General features: G+C 41.1%; 1 protein-coding gene across 1 annotated transcript in view; it reads right to left on the bottom strand.

Annotated features, from left to right (window-relative positions):
- The window catches only part of LOC136875732 (multiple inositol polyphosphate phosphatase 1), a 278,272-nt gene extending 251,980 nt beyond the window's left edge, over positions 1–26,292 (bottom strand). The window contains exon 1 of the mRNA XM_067149302.2: positions 26,126–26,292. The gene's annotated coding sequence lies outside the window, so the exon portion shown is untranslated. The remainder of the gene's footprint in view (positions 1–26,125) is intronic.
- Positions 26,293–26,540: the final 248 nt, after the last annotated feature.

Here is a 26,540-nt window from a genome sequence, read left to right as displayed (position 1 = left end):
CTTAAGCACCACTACGAGCGCTAATGTGAGTCAACGCATTGTTTCACTTAAACACCACTACGAGCGCTAATGTGAGTCAACGCATTGTTTCCCTTAAGCACTACTACGAGCGCTAATGTGAGTCAATGCATTGTTTCACTTAAGCACCACTACGAGCGCTAATGTGAGTCAACGCATTGTTTCACTTAAGCACCACTACGAGCACTAATGTGAGTCAATGCAGAGTTTCACGTAAGCCTTTATAACTACATTCGGTGTGGACATTTTTCAAAAGATCAAAAAACGACTGAGGGCATTGAACCAAGGAGCACATTACAGAAATAATTATATATTTAAGTTAATTTGACTAGGATTCGAATAAAAAAGAAAACGAGTAAAAAACAAATGATTTTAGGCAGTTTTTCAGGAACTGCATTAAGGCCGGAAGTGATTTTCGAAAATTCTTGTTTAGTTTGATTGGGCTACCCAATACTCACAATTTGAAACCTTTCCGGGCCCTTTAGCCCTCCAACTTTTGGCACAATTGAGAAAATTGCTTAATTTTACATTTTTCGTAGAATAGAGATCCCTGTTTTACTAATCAACATTAAAACTTCGCATTCTTCCACTTTAACCGCTACACAGAAATAAAACATAGAATCATGGATGTGCTTTTGGGTTTAGAACACGAGAGAGTGAGTTCATATCCAATATGCAATTATTTATTTCAGGGTCCGGCTCCATGGCTAAATGGTTAGCGTGCTGGACTTTGGTCACAGGGGTCCCGAGTTCGATTCCCGGCAGGGTCGGGAATTTTAACCATCATTGGTTAATTTCGTTGGCACGGGGTTTCGGTGTATGTGTCGTCTTCATCCTCATCTTGACGCGCAGGTCGCCTACTGGCGTCAAATCAAAAGACCTGCATCTGGCTCGCCGAACCTGTCCTCGGACACTCCCGGCACTAAAAGCTATTTCATTTCATTTGTTTCAGACTGAGGGTTTATTTTATTCTCTGAGAATGTAGCACAAGGACACTATTCACACGTTCTCCAGCACATTACGCCTACACTCCAATCTGTATAGTTTCATTTGTCTCGTAGATCCCACATTCGTGAGAAAAAAGTTACCATTACTTATGGCTCAATCCTCGTAGATTCCATAAATAAACTTTTTTTTTTTACAATTTGCTTTACGTTGCACCGACACAGAAATGTCTTATGGGGACGATGTGGCAGGAAATGGCTAGGTGTGGGAAGGAAGTGGCCGTGGCCTTAATTAAGGTATAGACCCAGTATTTGGCTGCTGTGAAAATGGGAAACCACAGAAAACCATCTTCAAGGCTGCGGACAGCGAAGTTAGAACCCACTATCTCCCGAGTGCAAGCTCACAGCCGCGCTCTCCTCACCGCACGGCCAACTCCCTCGGTATAAATAAAAGTACAGGGCTAGACTTTTTCCATTTCTTCTTTCCAGATATATACCTATACTTTTCAGGTCCAAGTTGGTAATTTCGATCCTGGTTCAGTCCGGTGGTATTTGAAGGTGCTGAAATACATCAGGGACGAGTCAGTAGATTTACTGGCGCGTAAAATAACTCTCGCGGGACAAAATTCTTGCACCTCGGCATCTCCGAACACCATAAAACGTAGTTAGTAGGACACAAAACTTTTTTTTTTTTTTTTTTTTTTTGCAAGTGGCTTCACGTCGCACCGACACAGATAGGTATTATGGCAACGATGGGATAGGAAATGCCTAGGAGTTGAAAGGAAGCAGCCGTGGCCTTAATTAAGGTACGGCCCCAGCATTTGCCTGCTGTGAAAAAGGGAGACCACGGAAAACAATTTTTTTGCTATTTGCTTTACGTCGCACCGACACAGATAGGTACAGATAGGTATTATGGCGACGATGGGATAGGAGAGACCTAGGAATGTGAAGGAAACGGCCGTGGCCTTAATTAAGGTACAGCCCCGGCATTTGCCTGGCGTGAAAATGGGAAACCACGGAAAACCATATTCAGGGCTGTCGACAGTGGGGTTCGAACCCACTATCTTCCGATTACTGGATACTGGCCGCACTTAAGCGACTGCAGCTATCGAGCTCGGTGAAAACATTTTTTCACTATCTCCCGGATGCAAGCTCACAGCCGCGCGCCCCTAACCGCACGGCCAACTCGCCCGGTGAAACTATTATTGTTGCTATTGTTATTATTATTCACAAAGTGTACAAAGATTATCTTTGTAGCCTTGTGGAGTAATCGTAGATCTGAATGTATTTTTCGTCTTAGATCGGAACTCATCAAGTGCACTATATCTTCTGGTGTAGGCTAGAACAAATTTGTTGCTTGCATTGATCTGTCTGTCGCAGTGTCATCCTTGGTTTTGACAATATGAAAGTGACTGAGGTATGACCGATGCTAGTAATGCCATTCCTTATGCAGCCAGTCCCTGTTGTGAATGGTGTGAAAATATCTCTCATAGGATCGGTTGGTGCATGCATTTCAGTGGGCTTGGCAGACTGATATATAACAGCAACTTCTGGCTCATTGAGGAAAGCAAGGGTAAATTACGTGACTCCTCATTTCCCTAGTATGCCTCTTCAGTAATGCCTAGGCCATGACAGCTGTTGGCGGAGCTGTGGAGGATCGGACCAGCCTTCGGGCTGAATGCCCAGCATACACAGTATACACATTTCGAGCCGGGCTGAATGGCTCAGGCAGTAGAAGCACTGGCTTTCTGTACCCGGGTTGGCGGGTTCGACTCCGGCGCAAGATGCTCAAATATGTCTTCCTCTTGTTGGGTACAGTGTTGCCAACTTGGCGGATTTTCCGCCAAATTTGGCGGAATTAGAAGACTGTCGGCGGAGAAATATACCATTTAGCGGTCAGCGGATTTTTTTGGCGGAATTCTAGATTTATTATAGCGGAATTTAGCGTTTTAAAATATATACTCCAGTCTCTCTCTGAGCTATTCCGTATATCTTGTCAGGAGCTAGCAGTCACATGAGGAAAACATGTTATTTGATTTGACGTTATGAGATCATGGTATCATAAAATGGGTTGGGATATTGTGCCCTTTTAAGGCACCAACTGCGGTGATCTCTTCTTTCTTCTTTGCGCCGGCTGCTCCTATAATAAATGACATATACATCATACTCACCGCTGCATGTAGACTCTTCTTCTCAGTCGTGCCCGTTCGATATCCCCGGAGAGGCCACCCGCTGATAGAGGAGTGAGGGAATGAAAAGAAGGGGTAAACTAACTAAAATGACGGTACCCAAGACTGAATTAAAGTTAAAATAAAAGACTAATTTATTCAAGTAAAATGCAAAATGCTGAAATGAAACGTAAACTGAACTAGTGAAAATGTAAACAAATGAAATAAAAGAGACTAATAAAATATTTAAAATTGAAGGTCTGCCTTCCAAAACAAACATAAACTGCCTAAATAAACTGACTGAAGGTCAACACCTTAATTAAATATTCCAGACTATCTTGACATTGACTTCAAGTTGAAAAAAAAATGACTCCATTAAAACTCTGGTCAGAAAAACCACCTTCTTGAAATACGAAATATATAACAGAGAAACTATCTCTCAGATATCCAAATTAATAAATAGACTCACAATAAAGTAAATTAAATTCTGTTACGTCGATCAATCCACTGACTTATCAGAGTTATTAAATGTTTAACACATGTAGGCTCATTTGGGAAAAATACCCAAATTTTAATAAACATGGACTGCACTAAGCAAGTGTATCACTTAAGGAAATAGTTCTTCGAAACAGAACAAAACAACCATGAACATCACTTTCATTTCCTACATAACTGTTGTCTTATACAACACCTCCTGATTAAACAAATCAATTATCGAAACATCACTCTGAGTGTATCCAACCACTCATCTACATGTTAGACTCCACTTGCTTGCCTGTGATAGACTGGACTCTTAAAATAAAAACAAAATTAAGGCCAAGTGCCTGATGTTAACATTATCGAATGACAGCGATCTTTGTACATTAAAATTTCTATTGACTTTGCCGCTAACTGCATTTCATTTATAAATTCATATTTGTGGTATCACCACTAGATGGAGACAGATACCATCTTATTTACCATTTCTTGCGGCAGTTTTATACAATTGGTTTATTTAAAGATCGCTTCATTTCAAAATAAAAATGTAGTAGATTTTAAAAGAAAGTTTGGTAATTACTTAGATGCCTGGTATGAGCATACCACTACTATTTCGACTGTGACAGAATCGATGACCTATAAACCTAACATCTAACATCTAATTTACATCATTACGTTAACTAACGGAGAAACACTGCTCCGATCAAAAAAAATACAGAAATCAAAACAAAACTAGCTACACTTATCTATTTACAACACATCAAATATAAATAATTCACATACGCTTGCGTCCCACAAATACGGTAAAAGGTGCACTCAGAAAGAAAACAATAACAAACTGGGTCCCACCATCGCGGCCTACTGGAAATTAATAAGGATAGAAATGCGCAAAACAAACTCGGAGTTACCAGAAAACATATACCCCGCTGCGAGTAGCAAAATATTGCGAATTTGACGGCAATCTCAAATTTCAGACTACAAACGTCTGGACATAATATTATCTAACCTTGATGGAAAAGTTTACTGTTCTTTCACGTTATCCGTGACTCTACATAAATATTCAAAACACATTGACTCGTCGCTCTGTCCACATTGTACACTGGCTAGCATTATTAGTCGAGCATCTATTCTCCCTGGAATTATTTAACAAATACAGGCTCCTGCCTGTAGTATCATACCCATGTCGTAACACATTTTAACGCACGTGGTTAAATTCTTCATTTCACACTTCTATTTCCTCATTAATTCGCGACGTCATTATAATTCATTATTCTCACAATACGGCCTCGCTCGTACCCGGCGGGCGAAAATATCTGTCGTGCACATTACGACTTCTTATGTAAATTCAAGACATGGTTCAAATATCATATTTCCATCATCAACGTAGATCATCAGGGATATTAATCATCTAGCTCGATCTCTCGATCATTCACTGTTAACACATCACAAAAATCACAGAGCTGACTCATCAATGGCGCTCATTGTTACTATATAAACAAAACAAGTGACGAGATTGCCTCTCAAAACACAAATGTTGAAACGTGCGCAACCGCAACTACAGAGATAAAATATTCGCGTCTACCCAGAATCGTCGCAAAAATACGCGGGATAAATACAAATCGAAACCGGCCATCTGAAAGATGATTCCGCAACATAAACAAACTGAAATGCGCAAAAACCATGAAAATAAACCTTGAAATCATCGCGACGGTGTCCATAACATCAAAACTCCAACAAAAGAAAATATGACTCAAGAACCATCGATCTAAAATCCTGATGAAATAACAAAATAATAAACTGACATTACACTCGTAGATCAAAAATCAATAGCTGCCTAACTGTCAAATGACATACTACAGAAATCAACCATAAAGACACGCAAACAAACATCTACTTAAACAAAGTGCACAAAATAAGCCTATCTGAAAGTGCAACCGAAACATTATTATTTATTATTATTATTATTATTATTATTATTATTATTATTATTATTTTTATTATTATTATTATTATTATAGCAGTATTATAAAACTGTGAATTATTTACACCCTTACCTAGTACTCTAAACTACACTGATCATCGATTTTGCCACGGTACTACATATTATTTATATGATTTAATTATGCTCATACCTGTATGGTGGAAGCAGGTCAGTTCACCCACCGGTCCCCGTCATGGTGGAAATTAGAATTCCATCTTCAAGGTGATGTGGTATTCCATATTTTTATTACACACGCAAATTTGACACATTCTTGCCATGCCGTGCCACACGATTATATTAGCATAAAAACACTCGCATTTCTCTCACTCCAGTGAAAGTTTAGAAGATGCCACTGCAGCCTCCTGCCTGTAGTGTAGATGAAGGTCGCCTCGCTCTTTACCTGCAAACACCTGCTGGCCTTCCGACGATCCCTCAGCTCTGTTTACCTACAGCTTATAGTACGTTAACCCTACTGGGGCATAACTGTTCCCTCAAGGTCTGCTGTTGCGGCCTCCATTGAATAAAGTCAATCACCTTCCCGTTTGTCTTACTAGTTTCCGCCCATAAACATCTAGCTTGCCAAACAGTTTGTAGAATGGTAGAAACAAGCTAAATACAGTTTATGTCGTGGAGAAAATTATATACTGATCTCACATGTAACACTCCCCACTGGTTAGAAATGTTTTTATGTAAATCTGCTGGAACATGAATTTGTTTCCCTCGACTAGTAATGTGAGTTCATTTAAATTGAAAGTGTAATTCTTGCCTACACTCCCTGCATTTACAGTAAAAGTCTGTGAAAGTGTTCATTTTCTGAAATGCATATTCTCCCAAGTAAATAATACAAGGCTTTCTAAAATGCCTACAAGTGTCTAGTCGCTTTCGTACCAGCCAAAATAAAGTTGACTAAAATGCATTTTTGCTGACACACTCTGTCACTCTGTCAAAACGTAGATTCGCTGTGCATACTAAAGTAACACTAAGAGTACTCAAGACAATAACTGAGAGTATTCAAAACAACTGTGAACTGAGAACTTCGAAGACACTGAGAGTTGATTTCACACTGAGAACTCAAAACACTGACTGAGAACTTGATTCACACTGAGAATTGACTGAGAATAACTGAGAATTCGACTGAGAGTAACTGAGAATTCGACCCTGTGGTCGCTGGGTTTTATAAAAATTCCTCCCACCACCAGGAAAATAGTTCCGTGGAAGGGATGTGGCGTAATAATCTAGTCCTCAGGAGCGCTTTCTCGTACATCCGTAGGTTATGGTTTTCAAAATTTATACTCAAAACTTCCTAAATTCTGTCCGACTCACATGTGATATTGCGCCGCGGGAAATGATCATAGAATAATCCACACGATGATGCGCGTCACTGGTGTTATTTTCTTCCGGTGGATGGCCTCGTTCAGCCATGATGGCTCCTTATTCTGGGTTCTATTACTCCTCCGTTCGAAGTTGAATTTTTATTAATTAGGCACTGATTAATCACAGATTGACACAGATAATTCACCAAATATTGTAAAGAAGTTAAGACACTGTTTTTCACTACCACATCGGGCTTCAGATCGCGAGATACTGATTGTAGATCTCCCGGTATGACAGCTCATTCAAATTTAGAATATTCTGATTGGTTGAGACTTTCGCGCTCTTCCAAAACATAGTGCATCCGCTTCCTCCCACGAATTGGCGGTTACTGTCGTTGGTCCTCTATTGTCCTAGCTAAATAGGTCAGGCTTCACCGCGTGCTTTTCTTGTGAGAACGCACAGCAAGTGACCACTCCCCGGCGGTGTCATAAAATTTATTGGATGGGTGGTTTACAATCTGGTCGTGTCTAGAGAAGAGTTTCATGGATTCTCTCGCCGTCAGGCTGGCGCCAGAAAGTTCCTTTGTGACTGCTAGTTTCACAGCCTCACTGTGGTATCTCATATGTGAAATATTCAATTTAATTATGAATTAAATTAGGCAAATTCGCTTATGGGTGCAATGCCCCCTTACGCCGTTAGAAATCTTACGCGATAGTGGAAGATTTCTCAATTCAACCAATAATATTTTAGACATACTTGCAGTCATAAGCGAATGTATACTCCTGACTATGAAGTATACCTCTGCTTATGTCTGAGTTTTTCTCTGATTTCTCTCTCTAAAAGTTTGTTCTCTTTCTCGAGGTCATCTGCAATCTGTTTCATGACTGCTAGTATCTCGGCTGAGTTCTGTCCGCATTCCGGACAATTCTCTTCTGTCTGTTGACCTGTCTCGAAATGACTGTCGTCTCCTGGGTGCGTTGATAGGGTTTCCTGGTCATCTACTTCTTCTGCTTCGGTACACAGGTCATCATCATCGTCTTCTTCTTCTGCTTCGGTACACGGGTCATCATCATCATCTTCTTCTTCCGTGCCGGAACTTGCGTCTTCTCCTGCGTTTGAGCTCCTTGGTTTTTCCACGAGATTTACTTGAGCTGCGCCTGGTGCTATTTTGTATTCTTTAAGATTTGCTGCATTCATAATCATTTCATTTCCCCCATCTAAACTTCTAATTCTATATGCATTGTTTTGCATATCCTGGACAATGCGGTAAGGACCGATGTACAATGGTGCGAATTTTGCGTAATACTTCCTTTCAGGATCGGAGATGGCTGGTCTACGGATCAATACCATTTCACCTTCCCGTAATGGCTTGTGGAATTTTTTTTCTACGAACTCTCCTCAGCCTGCGGTCAGCTTGCTCTCTTAAGCGCTCTCGTACCTGTTGTATACATAGTTCCGGAGATAATTGGGGTTCAGGCGGACAATTGACGACTGGGCTCCACGTCCTGGCCGGTTGTAAGCCATTATGCACTGTGGCTGGGATTTTCGCTGTTGCTTCATGGACAGTATTGTTTATGCAGTCAGTGATCAATGGGAGAATATCGACCCATCGCCAATGTTGTTCTGGGATATAAATTCTGCTGAATTTTGCGATGACTTTCATTACTCTTTCTGCCGGGTTCGACTCTGGGTGACGTGTTGAACTCAGAACATGCTGTATTCCTAATTTCTCTGGCTATCTGGGACTCGGCTTGTTTGTCGACTAACATCTTGACCAAGGTCGACAAGTTTTCGCCCTGGGTCTTAATTGCCTGGATTTTTCCCTCTATGACCTCGTTAACTTCCTGTCTTACTGACTGCTCACTGAGTGTAATCGCACCCTCAGTTTCCGCGATCTTTTCTGACAGTTCGGTTAACCTCTTTGTAATATCCTGGTTTTCCGACTTTAAGGTCATGATTTCGTGGCTCGTTTTCTCCTGGGTCTCTCCAATCTGTACGCATACTTTATTCACCTCTTTTCTAGTCTCATCCTCAATTTTATCTATACGCTCTTCCAAGAGTATGATACCTCGAGCTAAATCCGTGCCTTGATCTTGCACCATTACCCTGGTTTCCCTCATAGTTTCCTCAACAGTCGCGCTGTGGCTGTCTAACTGCTCTTGTATCTGTGCTTGTGCATCGGCTAACTTCTTTATCTCTTCCATCGTCTCCTGCCTGTTTGCATTACACGCCTGCATGAGTTTATCCTGGTTTTCCCGTAACTCTTTTTTCAATTCGACCTGGCTTTTCATGAATTTCTCCTCGAGCTTTATCTCATACTGTTTAAATTCTTCCAAGACCTGCCCGTGTACTGCCTCTACTTTATTCGCAAGTTCGGCTTGGCTACTCTCAATCTTATTTGCAAGTTCTACCTGGCTGGATTTCAATTCGCCTTGTGTGTTCTTTAACTCGTTAGCTAATTCGGCTTGGCTACTTTCTACCTTGTTTAAAAGTTCAGCCTGACTGGATTTCAATTCATCTTGACTTGTTTTAAGTTCCATAGATAATTCTGTTTGGCTAGTTTCTATCTTATTCGACAGTTCGGCCTGACTTGATTTCAACTCACTAGTTGTTACACTTAAATCGTTAATGGTTTTAATCAACCTGTCCCACTGCTCCTGGCTAATCGACATTCTATATGCTGAGAGAATACGACTGAGACCATTAGGTTCCCCAACACTACCTCCAACACATGCAAGACACAGTAATCACCAATACAAAACCATTTTATCCTAAAATTTGGATAAAATTATACAAACATATCATTTATAATTAATACCACTACTTGTCAAACAGTACTATCACAGCATTCATATTTATCAACATTCAGTAAATCTATGTTCATGGTTGTTAGTCTGGGTACAAAATAAATAAAATGTAAAGTGCACAGTCCCGGGGATAAGCAAATCTAGCCCCTAAAGGTGGGCGCCACGCTTTTCACTCCTCACTCCGGCCCCTGTGCCCTTTTAAGGCACCAACTGCGGTGATCTCTTCTTTCTTCTTTGCGCCGGCTGCTCCTATAATAAATGACATATACATCATACTCACCGCTGCATGTAGACTCTTCTTCTCAGTCGTGCCCGTTCGATATCCCCGGAGAGGCCACCCGCTGATAGAGGAGTGAGGGAATGAAAAGAAGGGGTAAACTAACTAAAATGACGGTACCCAAGACTGAATTAAAGTTAAAATAAAAGACTAATTTATTCAAGTAAAATGCAAAATGCTGAAATGAAACGTAAACTGAACTAGTGAAAATGTAAACAAATGAAATAAAAGAGACTAATAAAATATTTAAAATTGAAGGTCTGCCTTCCAAAACAAACATAAACTGCCTAAATAAACTGACTGAAGGTCAACACCTTAATTAAATATTCCAGACTATCTTGACATTGACTTCAAGTTGAAAAAAAAATGACTCCATTAAAACTCTGGTCAGAAAAACCACCTTCTTGAAATACGAAATATATAACAGAGAAACTATCTCTCAGATATCCAAATTAATAAATAGACTCACAATAAAGTAAATTAAATTCTGTTACGTCGATCAATCCACTGACTTATCAGAGTTATTAAATGTTTAACACATGTAGGCTCATTTGGGAAAAATACCCAAATTTTAATAAACATGGACTGCACTAAGCAAGTGTATCACTTAAGGAAATAGTTCTTCGAAACAGAACAAAACAACCATGAACATCACTTTCATTTCCTACATAACTGTTGTCTTATACAACACCTCCTGATTAAACAAATCAATTATCGAAACATCACTCTGAGTGTATCCAACCACTCATCTACATGTTAGACTCCACTTGCTTGCCTGTGATAGACTGGACTCTTAAAATAAAAACAAAATTAAGGCCAAGTGCCTGATGTTAACATTATCGAATGACAGCGATCTTTGTACATTAAAATTTCTATTGACTTTGCCGCTAACTGCATTTCATTTATAAATTCATATTTGTGGTATCACCACTAGATGGAGGCAGATACCATCTTATTTACCATTTCTTGCGGCAGTTTTATACAATAGGTTTATTTAAAGATCGCTTAATTTCAAAATAAAAATGTAGTGGATTTTAAAAGAAAGTTTGGTAATTACTTAGATGCCTGGTATGAGCATACCACTACTATTTCGACTGTGACAGAATCGATGACCTATAAACCTAACATCTGACATCTAATTTACATCATTACGTTAACTAACGGAGAAACACTGCTCCGATCAAAAAAAATACAGAAATCAAAACAAAACTAGCTACACTTATCTATTTACAACACATCAAATATAAATAATTCACATACGCTTGCGTCCCACAAATACGGTAAAAGGTGCACTCAGAAAGAAAACAATAACAAACTGGGTCCCACCATCGCGGCCTACTGGAAATTAATAAGGATAGAAATGCGCAAAACAAACTCGGAGTTACCAGAAAACATATACCCCGCTGCGAGTAGCAAAATATTGCGAATTTGACGGCAATCTCAAATTTCAGACTACAAACGTCTGGACATAATATTATCTAACCTTGATGGAAAAGTTTACTGTTCTTTCACGTTATCCGTGACTCTACATAAATATTCAAAACACATTGACTCGTCGCTCTGTCCACATTGTACACTGGCTAGCATTATTAGTCGAGCATCTATTCTCCCTGGAATTATTTAACAAATACAGGCTCCTGCCTGTAGTATCATACCCATGTCGTAACACATTTTAACGCACGTGGTTAAATTCTTCATTTCACACTTCTATTTCCTCATTAATTCGTGACGTCATTATAATTCATTATTCTCACAATACGGCCTCGCTCGTACCCGGCGGGCGAAAATATCTGTCGTGCACATTACGACTTCTTATGTAAATTCAAGACATGGTTCAAATATCATATTTCCATCATCAACGTAGATCATCAGGGATATTAATCATCTAGCTCGATCTCTCGATCATTCACTGTTAACACATCACAAAAATCACAGAGCTGACTCATCAATGGCGCTCATTGTTACTATATAAACAAAACAAGTGACGAGATTGCCTCTCAAAACACAAATGTTGAAACGTGCGCAACCGCAACTACAGAGATAAAATATTCGCGTCTACCCAAAATCGTCGCAAAAATACGCGGGATAAATACAAATCGAAACCGGCCATCTGAAAGATGATTCCGCAACATAAACAAACTGAAATGCGCAAAAACCATGAAAATAAACCTTGAAATCATCGCGACGGTGTCCATAACATCAAAACTCCAACAAAAGAAAATATGACTCAAGAACCATCGATCTAAAATCCTGATGAAATAACAAAATAATAAACTGACATTACACTCGTAGATCAAAAATCAATAGCTGCCTAACTGTCAAATGACATACTACAGAAATCAACCATAAAGACACGCAAACAAACATCTACTTAAACAAAGTGCACAAAATAAGCCTATCTGAAAGTGCAACCGAAACATTATTATTATTTATTATTATTATTATTATTATTATTATTATTATTATTATTATTATTATTATTATTATTATTATTATTATTATAGCAGTATTATAAAACTGTGAATTATTTACACCCTTACCTAGTACTCTAAACTACACTGATCATCGATTTTGCCACGGTACTACATATTATTTATATGATTTAATTATGCTCATACCTGTATGGTGGAAGCAGGTCAGTTCACCCACCGGTCCCCGTCATGGTGGAAATTAGAATTCCATCTTCAAGGTGATGTGGTATTCCATATTTTTATTACACACGCAAATTTGACACATTCTTGCCATGCCGTGCCACACGATTATATTAGCATAAAAACACTCGCATTTCTCTCACTCCAGTGAAAGTTTAGAAGATGCCACTGCAGCCTCCTGCCTGTAGTGTAGATGAAGGTCGCCTCGCTCTTTACCTGCAAACACCTGCTGGCCTTCCGACGATCCCTCAGCTCTGTTTACCTACAGCTTATAGTACGTTAACCCTACTGGGGCATAACTGTTCCCTCAAGGTCTGCTGTTGCGGCCTCCATTGAATAAAGTCAATCACCTTCCCGTTTGTCTTACTAGTTTCCGCCCATAAACATCTAGCTTGCCAAACAGTTTGTAGAATGGTAGAAACAAGCTAAATACAGTTTATGTCGTGGAGAAAATTATATACTGATCTCACATGTAACACTCCCCACTGGTTAGAAATGTTTTTATGTAAATCTGCTGGAACATGAATTTGTTTCCCTCGACTAGTAATGTGAGTTCATTTAAATTGAAAGTGTAATTCTTGCCTACGCTCCCTGCATTTACAGTAAAAGTCTGTGAAAGTGTTCATTTTCTGAAATGCATATTCTCCCAAGTAAATAATACAAGGCTTTCTAAAATGCCTACAAGTGTCTAGTCGCTTTCGTACCAGCCAAAATAAAGTTGACTAAAATGCATTTTTGCTGACACACTCTGTCACTCTGTCAAAACGTAGATTCGCTGTGCATACTAAAGTAACACTAAGAGTACTCAAGACAATAACTGAGAGTATTCAAAACAACTGTGAACTGAGAACTTCGAAGACACTGAGAGTTGATTTCACACTGAGAACTCAAAACACTGACTGAGAACTTGATTCACACTGAGAATTGACTGAGAATAACTGAGAATTCGACTGAGAGTAACTGAGAATTCGACCCTGTGGTCGCTGGGTTTTATAAAAATTCCTCCCACCACCAGGAAAATAGTTCCGTGGAAGGGATGTGGCGTAATAATCTAGTCCTCAGGAGCGCTTTCTCGTACATCCGTAGGTTATGGTTTTCAAAATTTATACTCAAAACTTCCTAAATTCTGTCCGACTCACATGTGATATTGCGCCGCGGGAAATGATCATAGAATAATCCACACGATGATGCGCGTCACTGGTGTTATTTTCTTCCGGTGGATGGCCTCGTTCAGCCATGATGGCTCCTTATTCTGGGTTCTATTACTCCTCCGTTCGAAGTTGAATTTTTATTAATTAGGCACTGATTAATCACAGATTGACACAGATAATTCACCAAATATTGTAAAGAAGTTAAGACACTGTTTTTCACTACCACATCGGGCTTCAGATCGCGAGATACTGATTGTAGATCTCCCGGTATGACAGGTCATTCAAATTTAGAATATTCTGATTGGTTGAGACTTTCGCGCTCTTCCAAAACATAGTGCATCCGCTTCCTCCCACGAATTGGCGGTTACTGTCGTTGGTCCTCTATTGTCCTAGCTAAATAGGTCAGGCTTCACCGCGTGCTTTTCTTGTGAGAACGCACAGCAAGTGACCACTCCCCGGCGGTGTCATAAAATTTATTGGATGGGTGGTTTACAATCTGGTCGTGTCTAGAGAAGAGTTTCATGGATTCTCTCGCCGTCAGGCTGGCGCCAGAAAGTTCCTTTGTGACTGCTAGTTTCACAGCCTCACTGTGGTATCTCATATGTGAAATATTCAATTTAATTATGAATTAAATTAGGCAAATTCGCTTATGGGTGCAATATAGTACTATATCTGAAGTACTTGTTTGATTTTTGTTTGCATGAAGGAACTTTACCAAATGAATGGAGAGTTGCTATAGTGGCCCCTGTATATAAAGGAAAGGGTGATAGGCATAAAGCTGAAAATTACAGGCCAGTCAGTTTGACATGCATTGTATGTAAGCTTTCGGAAACCATTCTTTCTGATTATATAAGACATGTTTGCAAAATTAATAAATGGTTTGACAGAAGGCAGTTCGGGTTTAGGAAAGGTTATTCTACTGAAGCCCAACTTGTAGGATTCCAGCAAGATATAGCAGATATCCTGGATTCAGGAGGTCAATTGGACTGTAATGCGATTGACTATCTAAGGCATTTGATAGGGTAGATCATGGGAGACTACTGGCAAAAATGAGTGCAATTGGACTTGACAAAAGAATGACTGAATAGGTGGCTCTGTTTCTGGAAAATAGAACTCAGAGAATTAGAGTAGGTGAAGCTTTATCTGACCCTGCAAAAATTAAGAGGGGAATTCCTCAAGGCAGTATTATTGGACCTTTATGTTTTCTTGTATATATCAATGATATGTGTAAAGAAGTGGAATCAGAGATAAGGCTGTTTGCAGATGATGTTATTCTGTACAGAGTAATACCTAGGTTACAAGATTGTGAGCAACTGCAAAATGACCTCGATAATGTTGTGAGATGGACAGCAGGCAATGGTATGATGATAAACGGGGATAAACGTCAGGTTGTGAGTTTCACAAATAGGAAAAGTCCTCTCAGTTTTAATTACTGCGTTGATGGGGTGAAAGTTCCCTTTGGGGATCATTGTAAATACCTAGGTGTAAATATAAGGAAAGATATTCATTGGGGCAATCACATAAATGGGATTGTAAATAAAGGAGACAGATCTCTGCACATGGTTATGAGAGTATTTAGGGGTTGTAGTAAGGATATAAAGGAGAGAGCATATTTGTCTCTGGTGAGACCTCAACTTGAGTATGGTTCCGGTGTATGGGACCCTTACCAGGATTACTTGATTCAGGAACTGGAAAAAATCCAAAGAAAAGTAGCTCGATTTGTTCTAGGCGATTTCCGTCAAAAGAGTACCGTTACAAAAATGTTGCAAAGTTTAGGCTGGGAAGACTTGGGAGAAAGGAGGCGAGCTGCTCGACTAAGTGGTGTGTTCCGAGCTGTCAGTGGAGAGATGGCGTGGGAGGGCGTCAGTAGACGAATAAGTTTGGATGGCGTCTTTAAAAGTAGGAAAGATCACAATATGAAGATAAAGTTGGAATTCAAGAGGACAAATTGGAGCAAATATTCGTTTATAGGAAGGGGAGTTAGGGATTGGAATAACTTACCAAGGGAGATGTTCAATAAATTTCCAATTTCTTTGCAATCATTTAAGAAAAGGCTAGGAAAATAACAGATAGGGAATCTGTCACCTGAGCGACTGCCCTAAATGCAGATCAGTAGTGATTGATTGATTGATTGATTGATTGATTGATTGATTGATTGATTGATTGATTGATTGATTGATTGATTGATTGATTGATAATGCGTGGGGAAAGGGTACTTATCACTAAGTTGACGAATAACGACAGATAATGAAACTGTGAAAGAGTAGCATTTATATTTATGCTATGAAGGAAGACCGTTTAATGAACTGGCCTGTTCTGTGTGTGTGGCCCTTGAGGTAGGAGATTCACCTAGTTTGCACCCGGCAGTAAAACGTCTACAAGTTTTAGCTCGCCGGCTCGCAGGCACGGGATTAATCCCAGTGAAACTCACGGATCAGGTAAGTGCAGACATTTTCTTTTATTATTATTATTATTATTATTATTATTATTATTATTATTATTATTATTATTATTATTTGAGATCGGATTTCTTTGCGGAATTTTAGCGGATGTTTAGTAGTATTTAGCGGATCTTGAAACTATAAGTTGGCATCACTGATTGGGTAGAATAACTCGTATGATACAAAATTCCGTCACCATGGTGTCTCCAGAGTACACATTTAGATGTATGTAGTGCTTACGAAACGCTGGTTAGAACTCAGCATTGCGTGCTTTAGAAATCAGTATAACATCAGGTTGTCGTGTGGTTACGCCATAAAAATGTCTAATCCATATTCATCCTACTTATCTTATCCTCGTTCTGTATGCTGATGCAGAGTTATTACAACTAAAACTCTGATAATGATGGAAATGAGTAGCCATCGGGTAAACGTTAATGTCTTCAAACCAGAACATTATTTAACGTAGCCAACTGGCGAGCAATCTAGACCACCTAATGCTGTTCAAAGGACCGAACAAAAGGTGAGAGTAAATGGCTAGTAATGTGGCCTCGCTAGAGGTTATGAAGTCGATTTATAGTGCTTTTAGTAAAACTCGAGAAATGTCATAGCTCGTAGCCACAGCTCAGATTTTGATGACCTTGCAACCACCAAAAAATGATAATTAAAATGACCTAAACATCCTTAAGAATTGACTTAAAATGAGCAAAGCATGATGTCAAAATTTCAAGGAAAATATCTATCTAGTAAAAGTAGTAAACGCGTACGTTTAATTCATCATAGTGTGGATACAATTTATAAGTAACATCAAAAATTATTATTATTATTATTATTATTATTATTATTATTATTATTATTATTATTATTATTATTATTATACCGGTTTTACCCACAGCTGGTGGGGTCGCGGGTGAGAACTGTGTAGCACATGTGGGGGGGATGTTTGTCCCTGTTTTACGGCCGGATGCCCTTATTGACGCCAAAACTATGTGGAGGGATGTTAATCACTATTTCATGTTTCTGTGGTGGTTGTTAGTGTGGTGTAAATGTGAAGAGGGGAGTGTTGGGACAAAGACAAACAACCAGTCCCCGAGCCAAAAGAACTAATCATATGCGATTAAAATTCTCGGAAAGGCCGGGAATGGAACACGGGACCCTCTGAACTGAAACCCTCAACGCTGACCATTCAGCCAAGGAATCGGACAAATAATATCAAATAACAATAATAATAATAATAATAATAATAATAATAATGTACAAAACACATGAGACATATTTCAGCCCTCTTTTTGATATGAAATTCTTCTTGCAATAACACAATTGCGGATAAGGGTTGTACAAAGTTACTTTATTTCCCATTTTCAGGAAAGTATTGAAGCTCGTGATAACTAAATATTCACTCTTATTCAGAGCTCCAGTGATTTTCAGATGACCGGGCGAGTTAGCCATGCGGTTAGGAGCGCGCAGCAGTGAACTTGCATCCGGGAGATAGTGGGTTCGAATCCCTCTGTCGGTAGCCCTGAAGATAGTTTCCTGTGGTTTCCCCATTTTCACACCAAGCAAATGCTGGGACTGTACTTTAATTAAGGCCACGGCCGCTTCCCTCCCATTCCTAGGCCTTTCCTATCCCATCATCGCCATAAGACCTATCTGAGTTGGTGCGACGTAAAACCACTAGCATAAAAAGTCTAATTACAGACACGTTACCCATTGTCTTCTTCCAATAGCAATAACAATTTAATAAATGGTAGTTAAAGACAGATGATTGAAATTCTTAGGGAGTAATAGCTTCTTTTCCCAATATGAACGTAGCTTTTAAAGACTTCAAGTACGTACAACGCTATCGAGGTTATAACTATTGAATTACGCTAATTATTGTATTTATATGCCAATCCCTTGGTGTTGGGGAAGAGTGTCTGTTTCTTATGCATAGGCCCTGGTTTTATATTTTATATCTAAGTGAAGGTAGGTTTGAAGATCCGAGCAGACATTGCAGTCTGCCCGTTTAACAATTGACCACGATTTCTGTAAGGTATTTTTCAGGATGGTAAGGAGGCAGGATGTGAGGATTCAAACTTTTGACACCTCTACCCCAAGGTCTCATATCGTGTGGTACATAAGTTCAGCACTTTTTCCAATTTGGCTATTCGTTCCAGACTCATTTTCATTTTTCTAACCTTCCTCGCCAATGACTGGAATTATACTGCATGTATACCTTTTGACATTGCTGGACAAAACAATTAATATCACTGGAACAGTATAATTGAGTTTCATAATTATTTTACTACGTATAATATTGACAGCGTCTGCCTCTGTAGTGTAGTGGTTAGTGTGATTAGCTGCCACCCCCGGAGGCCTGGGTTCGGTTCTCGGCTCTGTTACGAAATCTGAAAAGTGGTACGAAGGCTGGAACGGGGTCCACTCAGCCTCGGGAGATGAACTGTGTAGAGGGGTGTGTAATTCTCACTTCAGCCACATTCGAAGTGGTTTTCCGTGGTTTCCCACTTCTCTTCCAGGCAAATTCCGGGATGGTAACTTACTTAATGCCACGGCCTCTTCCTTGTCTCTCCATTCCAATCTTGCCATCCCCTCACAAGCCCCCTGTTAAGCATAATAGGTGAGCCTGTCTGGACGAGGTATTGGTCTTCCTCCCCAGTTGTATCTCCCCGACCTAAAGTCTCACGCTCCAGGACACTGCCCTTGAGGCGGTAGAGTTGGGATCTCTCGCTGAGTCCGAGGGAAAAACTAAACCTGGACGATAAACAGATTAAGAAAGAAAGAAAGAAAGAAAGAAAGAAAGAAAGAAAGAAAGATTACTATGATAGCAATGTGTACAGTAAAACAGAGCGAGTTAGCCGTGCTGTTAGGGTCGTGCAGTTGTGAGCTTACATTCGAGAGATAGTGGGTTCGAATCCCACCGTTGACAGTCCTGAAGGTGGTTGTATGTGATTTCCCATTTTCAGACCAACTTAAGAATAAAATATCCAGAGTCGATTCAGCTTTCACTCTTGTACAACAATGCCAGTCTGAAAATACGCCGATGTGAAATAATTTCTTACAGAATACCGCTGATTGCAACTTCGACCTCACTGAATGAGCTTTGTTACATCTTTTACTGACGATAGACTACTGCTATCCATCAGAGCTAGTTTTGTTCCTCTTAAATTCGAACCACTTAGCATAGCAACGGTGATTAGGCTATGAAATACACTGACTGACAGAGCAAATGCAACACCAAGAAGGAGTGGTCAGAACTTTATGCCAATTGCAGGGTAGACTGACGTCACTGAGGTATGCTCATGATGTGAAATGCGCCGCTGTGCTGCGCACGTAGCGAACGATAAATGGGACACGGCGTTGGCGAATGGCCCACTTCGTACCGTGATTTCTCAGCCGACAGTCATTGTAGAACGTGTTGTCGTGTGCCACAGGGCACGTGTATAGCTAAGAATGCCAGGCCGCCGTCAACGGAGGCATTTCCAGCAGACAGACGACTTTACGAGGGGTATGGTGATCGGGCTGAGAAGGGCAGGTTGGTCGCTTCGTCAAATCGCAGCCGATACCCATAGGGATGTGTCCACGGTGCAGCGCCTGTGGCGAAGATGGTTGGCGCAGGGACATGTGGCACGTGCGAGGGGTCCAGGCGCAGCCCGAGTGACGTCAGCACGCGAGGATCGGCGCATCCGCCGCCAAGCGGTGGCAGCCCCGCACGCCACGTCAACCGCCATTCTTCAGCATGTGCAAGACACCCTGGCTGTTCCAATATCGACCAGAACAATTTCCCGTCGATTGGTTGAAGGAGGCCTGCACTCCCGGCGTCCGCTCAGAAGACTACCATTGACTCCACAGCATAGACGTGCACGCCTGGCATGGTGCCGGGCTAGAGCGACTTGGATGAGGGAATGGCGGAACGTCGTGTTCTCCGATGAGTCACGCTTCTGTTCTGTCAGTGATAGTCACCGCAGACGAGTGTGGCGTCGGCGTGGAGAAAGGTCAAATCCGGCAGTAACTGTGGAGCGCCCTACCGCTAGACAACGCGGCATCATGGTTTGGGGCGCTATTGCGTATGATTCCACGTCACCTCTAGTGCGTATTCAAGGCACGTTAAATGCCCACCGCTACGTGCAGCATGTGCTGCGGCCGGTGGCACTCCCGTACCTTCAGGGGCTGCCCAATGCTCTGTTTCAGCAGGATAATGCCCGCCCACACACTGCTCGCATCTCCCAACAGGCTCTACGAGGTGTACACTTCCGTGGTCAGCGTACTCTCGGGATCTCTCACCAATCGAACACGTGTGGAATCTCATTGGACGCCGTTTGCAAACTCTGCCCCAGCCTCGTACGGACGACCAACTGTGGCAAATGGTTGACAGAGAATGGAGAACCATCCCTCAGGACACCATCCGCACTCTTATTGACTCTGTACCTCGACGTGTTTCTGCGTGCATCGCCGCTCGCGGTGGTCCTACATCCTACTGAGTCGATGCCGTGCGCATTGTGTAACCTGCATATCGGCTTGAAATAAACATCAATTATTCTTCCGTGCCGACTCTGTTTTTTCCCCAACTTTCATCCCTTTCGAACCACTCCTCCTTGGTGTTGCATTTGCTCTGTCAGTCAGTGTATTTCACTGAGCAATAAATGCAATACACCAATAATGTCTACGTATTTCCAGCAATGTGTGTGTATACTAAATGTAAGTCCTCTTACATGCCATGAAGATTCAATGAGAAATAGTAGGTAAAGTTTTCTACTGCACCTGTTCGGGTAGTGTGGTTAATCATATACCCAGCCACTTTTCAGTCAGGAATTACTTAAAGTGGTGCACATTTCTGATGTTGACTGAGTAAACTGCACGGTCATATACCTCTCGATAAGTGAAAGTCTTTTTTTACAAATTTCCGAACTTCGTGACAGGGAACCGAACCAACGTCCTTTCGAGTTGACTGGTGGTGATGGTGGTAGTGATTATTATTTTAATAGAAAGTACAACTGGGCAATCATCCTCTATTAACACTAATCAGTGATAAAAATGTCATCACATCGAAAAATGAAGTTATCGGACAAAGAAAGACGAGAGTTACGAATGGCATGAAAATGATAGGCTCCCTAGGCCTTCATACGTAATACTATCAGGGTCGGAAAAGAACAAGACTTGACCAAGGGAGGTCTGATAGGGAAGATGAAAGTGAGGAGTGTGTCGTCCTTAACGTTCCTTTCCTCACATTCAACACTCTGTACTATACTTACACGCAGGTTCCTATCATATGGTGAAAGTAGGGGCAAAAGATCGTCACAGGTCGACGCCACGAACAAATATCATTAAAAAAAAAAGAAAGTAGAAGAAATGTCAGGACTCAGCCAAGGTCCCCGTGATTGCCAACCAACGCTCTCAACTTTTAGAGCCCTTGGGGCCCCTTTTAGTTTCGGATGAACTGAACACATATTTAACGCCTCAGACTGGCGACCCTATATGTCAATTAACTTAATTTATTCAAGAAACAACATACATTTTAACCCCATTCAGAAATGATTGTTGTATGACCTAACTCTTCAAAAGCGCTGGCTTTCAGAGAGAAAGTAGGCGGATTCAATCTCTGCTCAGCCTGGAGGTGTTTGAAGGTACTCAAATACGTGCCTCTTGTCGGTAAATTTACCGGCACATAAGCGGATTTCTTCAGCATAAAATTCTGACACATTGGCGTCTCCGAAAACCGTAGAAGTAATTAGTTGGATGAGAAACCAATAACATAAATATATAACTCTTCAGGAACAATTACTACGACATACTGTAGTATATATCTGTTGGTTTTTGCTACTGAAGACAAAACAAACCTCATGGCACTATAGCCCTGATGGGCCTTGGCCTACCAAGTGACCGCTGCTCAGCCTGTAATACTGAAGATTTTGAGGTGGTGCGTGGTCAGCGAGACGAATCCTCTCGGTCGTTATTCTTGGCTTCTAGACAGGAACCCCTACCTCACCATCAGATCCATCCCCTGTTGTTCACATGTAGGCTGATTGGAGCTCGAATTAACACTCAATTTCAGGCAAAATGCTCTGACCTGACCGGGATTTGAACCCAGAGACTCCTAGTAAGAGATAGGATTACTACCCCTATACCACAGTTCGGATGGAATACTTATGAAAATTTTTATCAATCTGTATTTTAACACTGACTGTATTTGCTGCTGAAGTCCCATGACACAGGTTCTTTACAAAAATTCAAGAATTTATAATGTTGGATGCTATTTATTCTATTATTTAATTTTGTTTTTGGTTCCGTATTGTATGTGTAACGTTAAAGAGATTCAGTTCTTTAAGAGAATTTATTCATCTGATCCACCTTTTCAATACTTGTCATAATAAAAAGTAATGATAAGTTCATTTTACACTCCTAGGACATATTTAGGCTCATATTTGGCCATCTCCAGCTAAAATCAAAAGTGATTTGTCAATTTGAAAGTGATACGTTATTTGCAACAATGCGCATTAAAAAATGTACTTAAAAACACACACACAATATAATATTGAAAAGGACCTATTATAAGACGTTGCTTGATGGTTTATAGGCTCAGACGACCACCTCACCTGACAATATAAAAATTAGGGGCAGGAAGACAGGACATACTGACAACTTTTCAATGAAGATTTTTCACGAGTTCCCCCACTTTAACTCTGTGTCAACAGGTTCCATATTGACAACATCAACAACGCATAGTTTCACATAAAATGTGAGCAGTCTAAGGGACCTACATTCACCAAAATACATGTCGGCAACAAACAGTGGCGTCTTTACATCGCTTTTATTTGCATTTCACCAAAAAATAATACCAGAATATTTTCAAACCTAACTATCAAGCAACGTCTTATAAGACATGCATACGTATACATCATATAGACCGTTATGCATTTCAGCGTTTAGCCTGCAATCCTCTGTCAAAATACCGGCTTCAGTGGTGGGGTCATGCGAGGCGAATGGAGGAGAATAGGTTAGGCCTACCTAGGAGAATAATGGACTCTTTTATGGAGGCCAAGAGAAGTAGAGAGACCCAGACGACGATGGTTAGACCCAGTTTGCAACTATTTGCAACTAGTGCTGTGTCCTCGTTTAGTTCTATACCTTTAAATCGTTAGAAACTGAGTCTAACCATCGCCGTCTTGGTCTCCCTCGACTTCTCTTACCCTCCATAACAAAGTCCATCATTTTTCTAGGTGACCTATCCTCCTCCATTCGCCTCACATGACCCCACCACCGAAACCGCTTTATGCGTACAGCGTCATCGATCGAGTTCATTTCTAACTTAGTCTTTATCTCCTCATTCCAAGTACCCTCCTGAAATTGTTTCCCACCTGTTTGTGAAAAAAAAAAGGCAAAGTCATTTCCGTACAGGCCATGAAAGCCCTTGGAGGAGTGGAAGGTGAAGGCTTCTACTATCCGTAACCTCAGCACTTGATGGGGTGGAGTGGCTAGCTATACGCCCGGCCGCCTTTGCTCCCAGGAATTAATCTGCTACTCATTTTTGGTGTAGGCTGAGTGAACCTCAGGACCATATGCACCTCCGGAATTCTAAATCTCGTTTCTTAGATTTTTCAACTTCCTGGCGGGGAATCGAACCCGCGTCCTTCAGGGTAAACTGAGCACGCCTTTACCACCTCGGCCAGGTAGCCCCTCACCTGTTTGTACCAGCAGTAATTTTCGTACCTTTCATGTCTGTTACTTCTAACTTATGAATAAGATATCCTGAGTCCACCCAGCTTACACTCCCGTAAAGCAAAGATGGTCTGAAAGCAGACCGATGTAAAGATAGTTTCATCCGGGAACTGACTTCTTTTTTACAGAATACTGATGATCGCAACTGCGAGCTTACTGCATTAGCTTTGCTGCACCTTGAATCAATCTCACTTACTATACTACCATCCCGGCAGAATACACATCCTAAATAGGCCTACTTGAAATTATCGACCTGTTCCAGCTTTGTATCACCAATCTGACATTCAGTTCTCTTCGATTTCTTACCTACTGACATCAATTTAGTCTTGGAAAAGTTACTTTTCATACCAAATTCATTGCACCTATTTTCAAGTTCCAAGATATTAGACTGCAGGCTTTCGGCACAATCTGACATTAAGACCAAGTTGTCAGCATAAGCCAGACTGGTTACTACCGTGTCGGCAGCCCTGAAGATGGTTTTCTGTGGTTTCCCATTTTTCACACCAGCCACGTGCTGGGGCTGTACCTTAACTGAGGCCACGGCTAGCTGTGTCGGTGTGACGTATAACAAGTTGTGGAAAAAAACTGCTTACTATATTTCCACCTAACCGAATCCCTCCATGCCACTTTATACCTTTCAGCAGGTGATCCGTGAATACTACGAACAACAAAGGTGAATGCTATTTTGTTTTACGTCGCACCGACATAGATATGTCTTATGGCGACGATGGGAGAGGAAAGGCCTAGGAAGTGGAAGGAAGCGGCCGTGACCTTAATTAAGGTACAGCCCCGGCATTTGCCTGGTGTGAAAATGGGAAACCACAGAAAACCATCTTCAGGTCTGCCGACATTGGGGCTCGAACCCACTATCTCCCGATTACTGGATACTGGCCGCATTTAAGCGACTGCAGCTAAAAGGTGAATGATTACAGCCTTGTGTAACCCCTGTAAGTACCCTGAACCAAGAACTCATTCTACCATCAACTCTCACTGCAGCCCAATTGTCAACATAAAAGCCTTTGATTGATTTTAATAATATACGAGGACCTTTATTTTAATATGATGTTGAGTGTGTTTTTAATTTACCTATATGTTTTAATGTGTATCTTTGTAGTGTGATTAGCTGCCACCCCCAGAGGCCGGGGTTCGATTCCCGGCTCTGCCACAAAATTTGAAAAGTGGTACGAGGGCTGGAACGGGGTTCACTCAGCCTCGGGAGGTCAACTGAGTAGAGAGGGGTTCGATTCTCTCCTTAGCCATCCTGGAAGTGGTTTTCCGTGGTTTCCCACTTCTCCTACAGGCAAATACCGGGTTGGTGCCTAACTTAAGGCCACGGCCGCTTCCTTCCCTTTTCATTGTCTATCCCTTCCAATATTCCCATCCCCCCACAAGGCCCCTGTTCAGCATAGCAGATGAGGCCGCCTGGGCGAGGTACTGGTCATCCTCCCCAGTTGTATCCCAGACCCAGAGTCTGAAGCTCCAGGATACTGCCCTTGAGGCGGTAGAGGTGGGATCCCTCGCTGAGTCCGAGGGAAAAACCACTCCCGGAGGGTGAACAGATTAAGAAAGAAAGAAAGAAAGAAAGAAAGAAAGAAAGAAAGAAAGAAAGAAAGAAAGAAAGAAAGATCTTTGTAAATAACGTTATCACTTTTAAAGTGACCTATCAATTTTGATTTTAGTTGAAGCTGGCCTAAATATGAGCCGAAATATGTCCTAGAAGTGCAAAATGAACTTATAATAGAATTATTATAACAAGTATTGGATAGCTGGATCATATCAATAACTTCTATTAAACAAATGAATCTCTCTAATGCTATTTATTCGGCACTTCCGAAAAGCTACCAGTATGTCTTAAATCACACTGATTAACAATTTAGAGCTCATGTCTCAGCTATAATGTGCACGTTAATAAGTTAAACTCCTACATCTCCTCTGAGATTTACTCACTTCTTCTAAAAGTAAAAACTGCAACTCAGAATTCTTCCAACGAACAGACTGTAGGAGTTCCTTAGTGGCCGTGTTATTCATCAGCGATCAAAAGCACGACAGACATCAAACCTCACCGTTCAATAATAATGTTTCGTAGATGGGTTTCTCTCCACAACACACTTTCAAAACAAATGCTGTTTATGAACAATAACAACAGAGTAGAAAGCCAGGACAATGACCTGTACTTGATGACCTACCTTCTGGACTGGTGCGCGCGAAGAACTCGGAGGAGGAAGCCAAACTGACAGGAATGCTGAGGAGAGACCGCAGTACGTAGGCGCTGTGCTGTGTTCCGCCAATAAACGTACTCACGGCTCCCCACTCCGCCACGTGAGAGCTGAAGGCTGCTTCTCTTTTTTGCAGTCAGGTGGTTTTGGATGGTGACGTAACGTTAATAAGTACATTATTCTCATCCTGTTGTGGGCGTGACAGCTCCCACGAGTTCCTTGGATCCTTCATCCCTACGGCAAGTACCGACGGTAAACAGCAAGTGACATTTATTCAAAATTAGGAGGCATACATACATACATACATACATACATACATACATACATACATACATACATACATCTTCATTATAGACTGTATGACTTCCAGCATTCAGTCTGTAAG

This window comes from Anabrus simplex, chromosome 6 (genome assembly GCF_040414725.1).
Source record: "Anabrus simplex isolate iqAnaSimp1 chromosome 6, ASM4041472v1, whole genome shotgun sequence".
Taxonomy (NCBI): Eukaryota; Metazoa; Arthropoda; class Insecta; order Orthoptera; family Tettigoniidae; genus Anabrus; species Anabrus simplex.
This window is presented reverse-complemented; position numbering and strand designations above follow the sequence as displayed.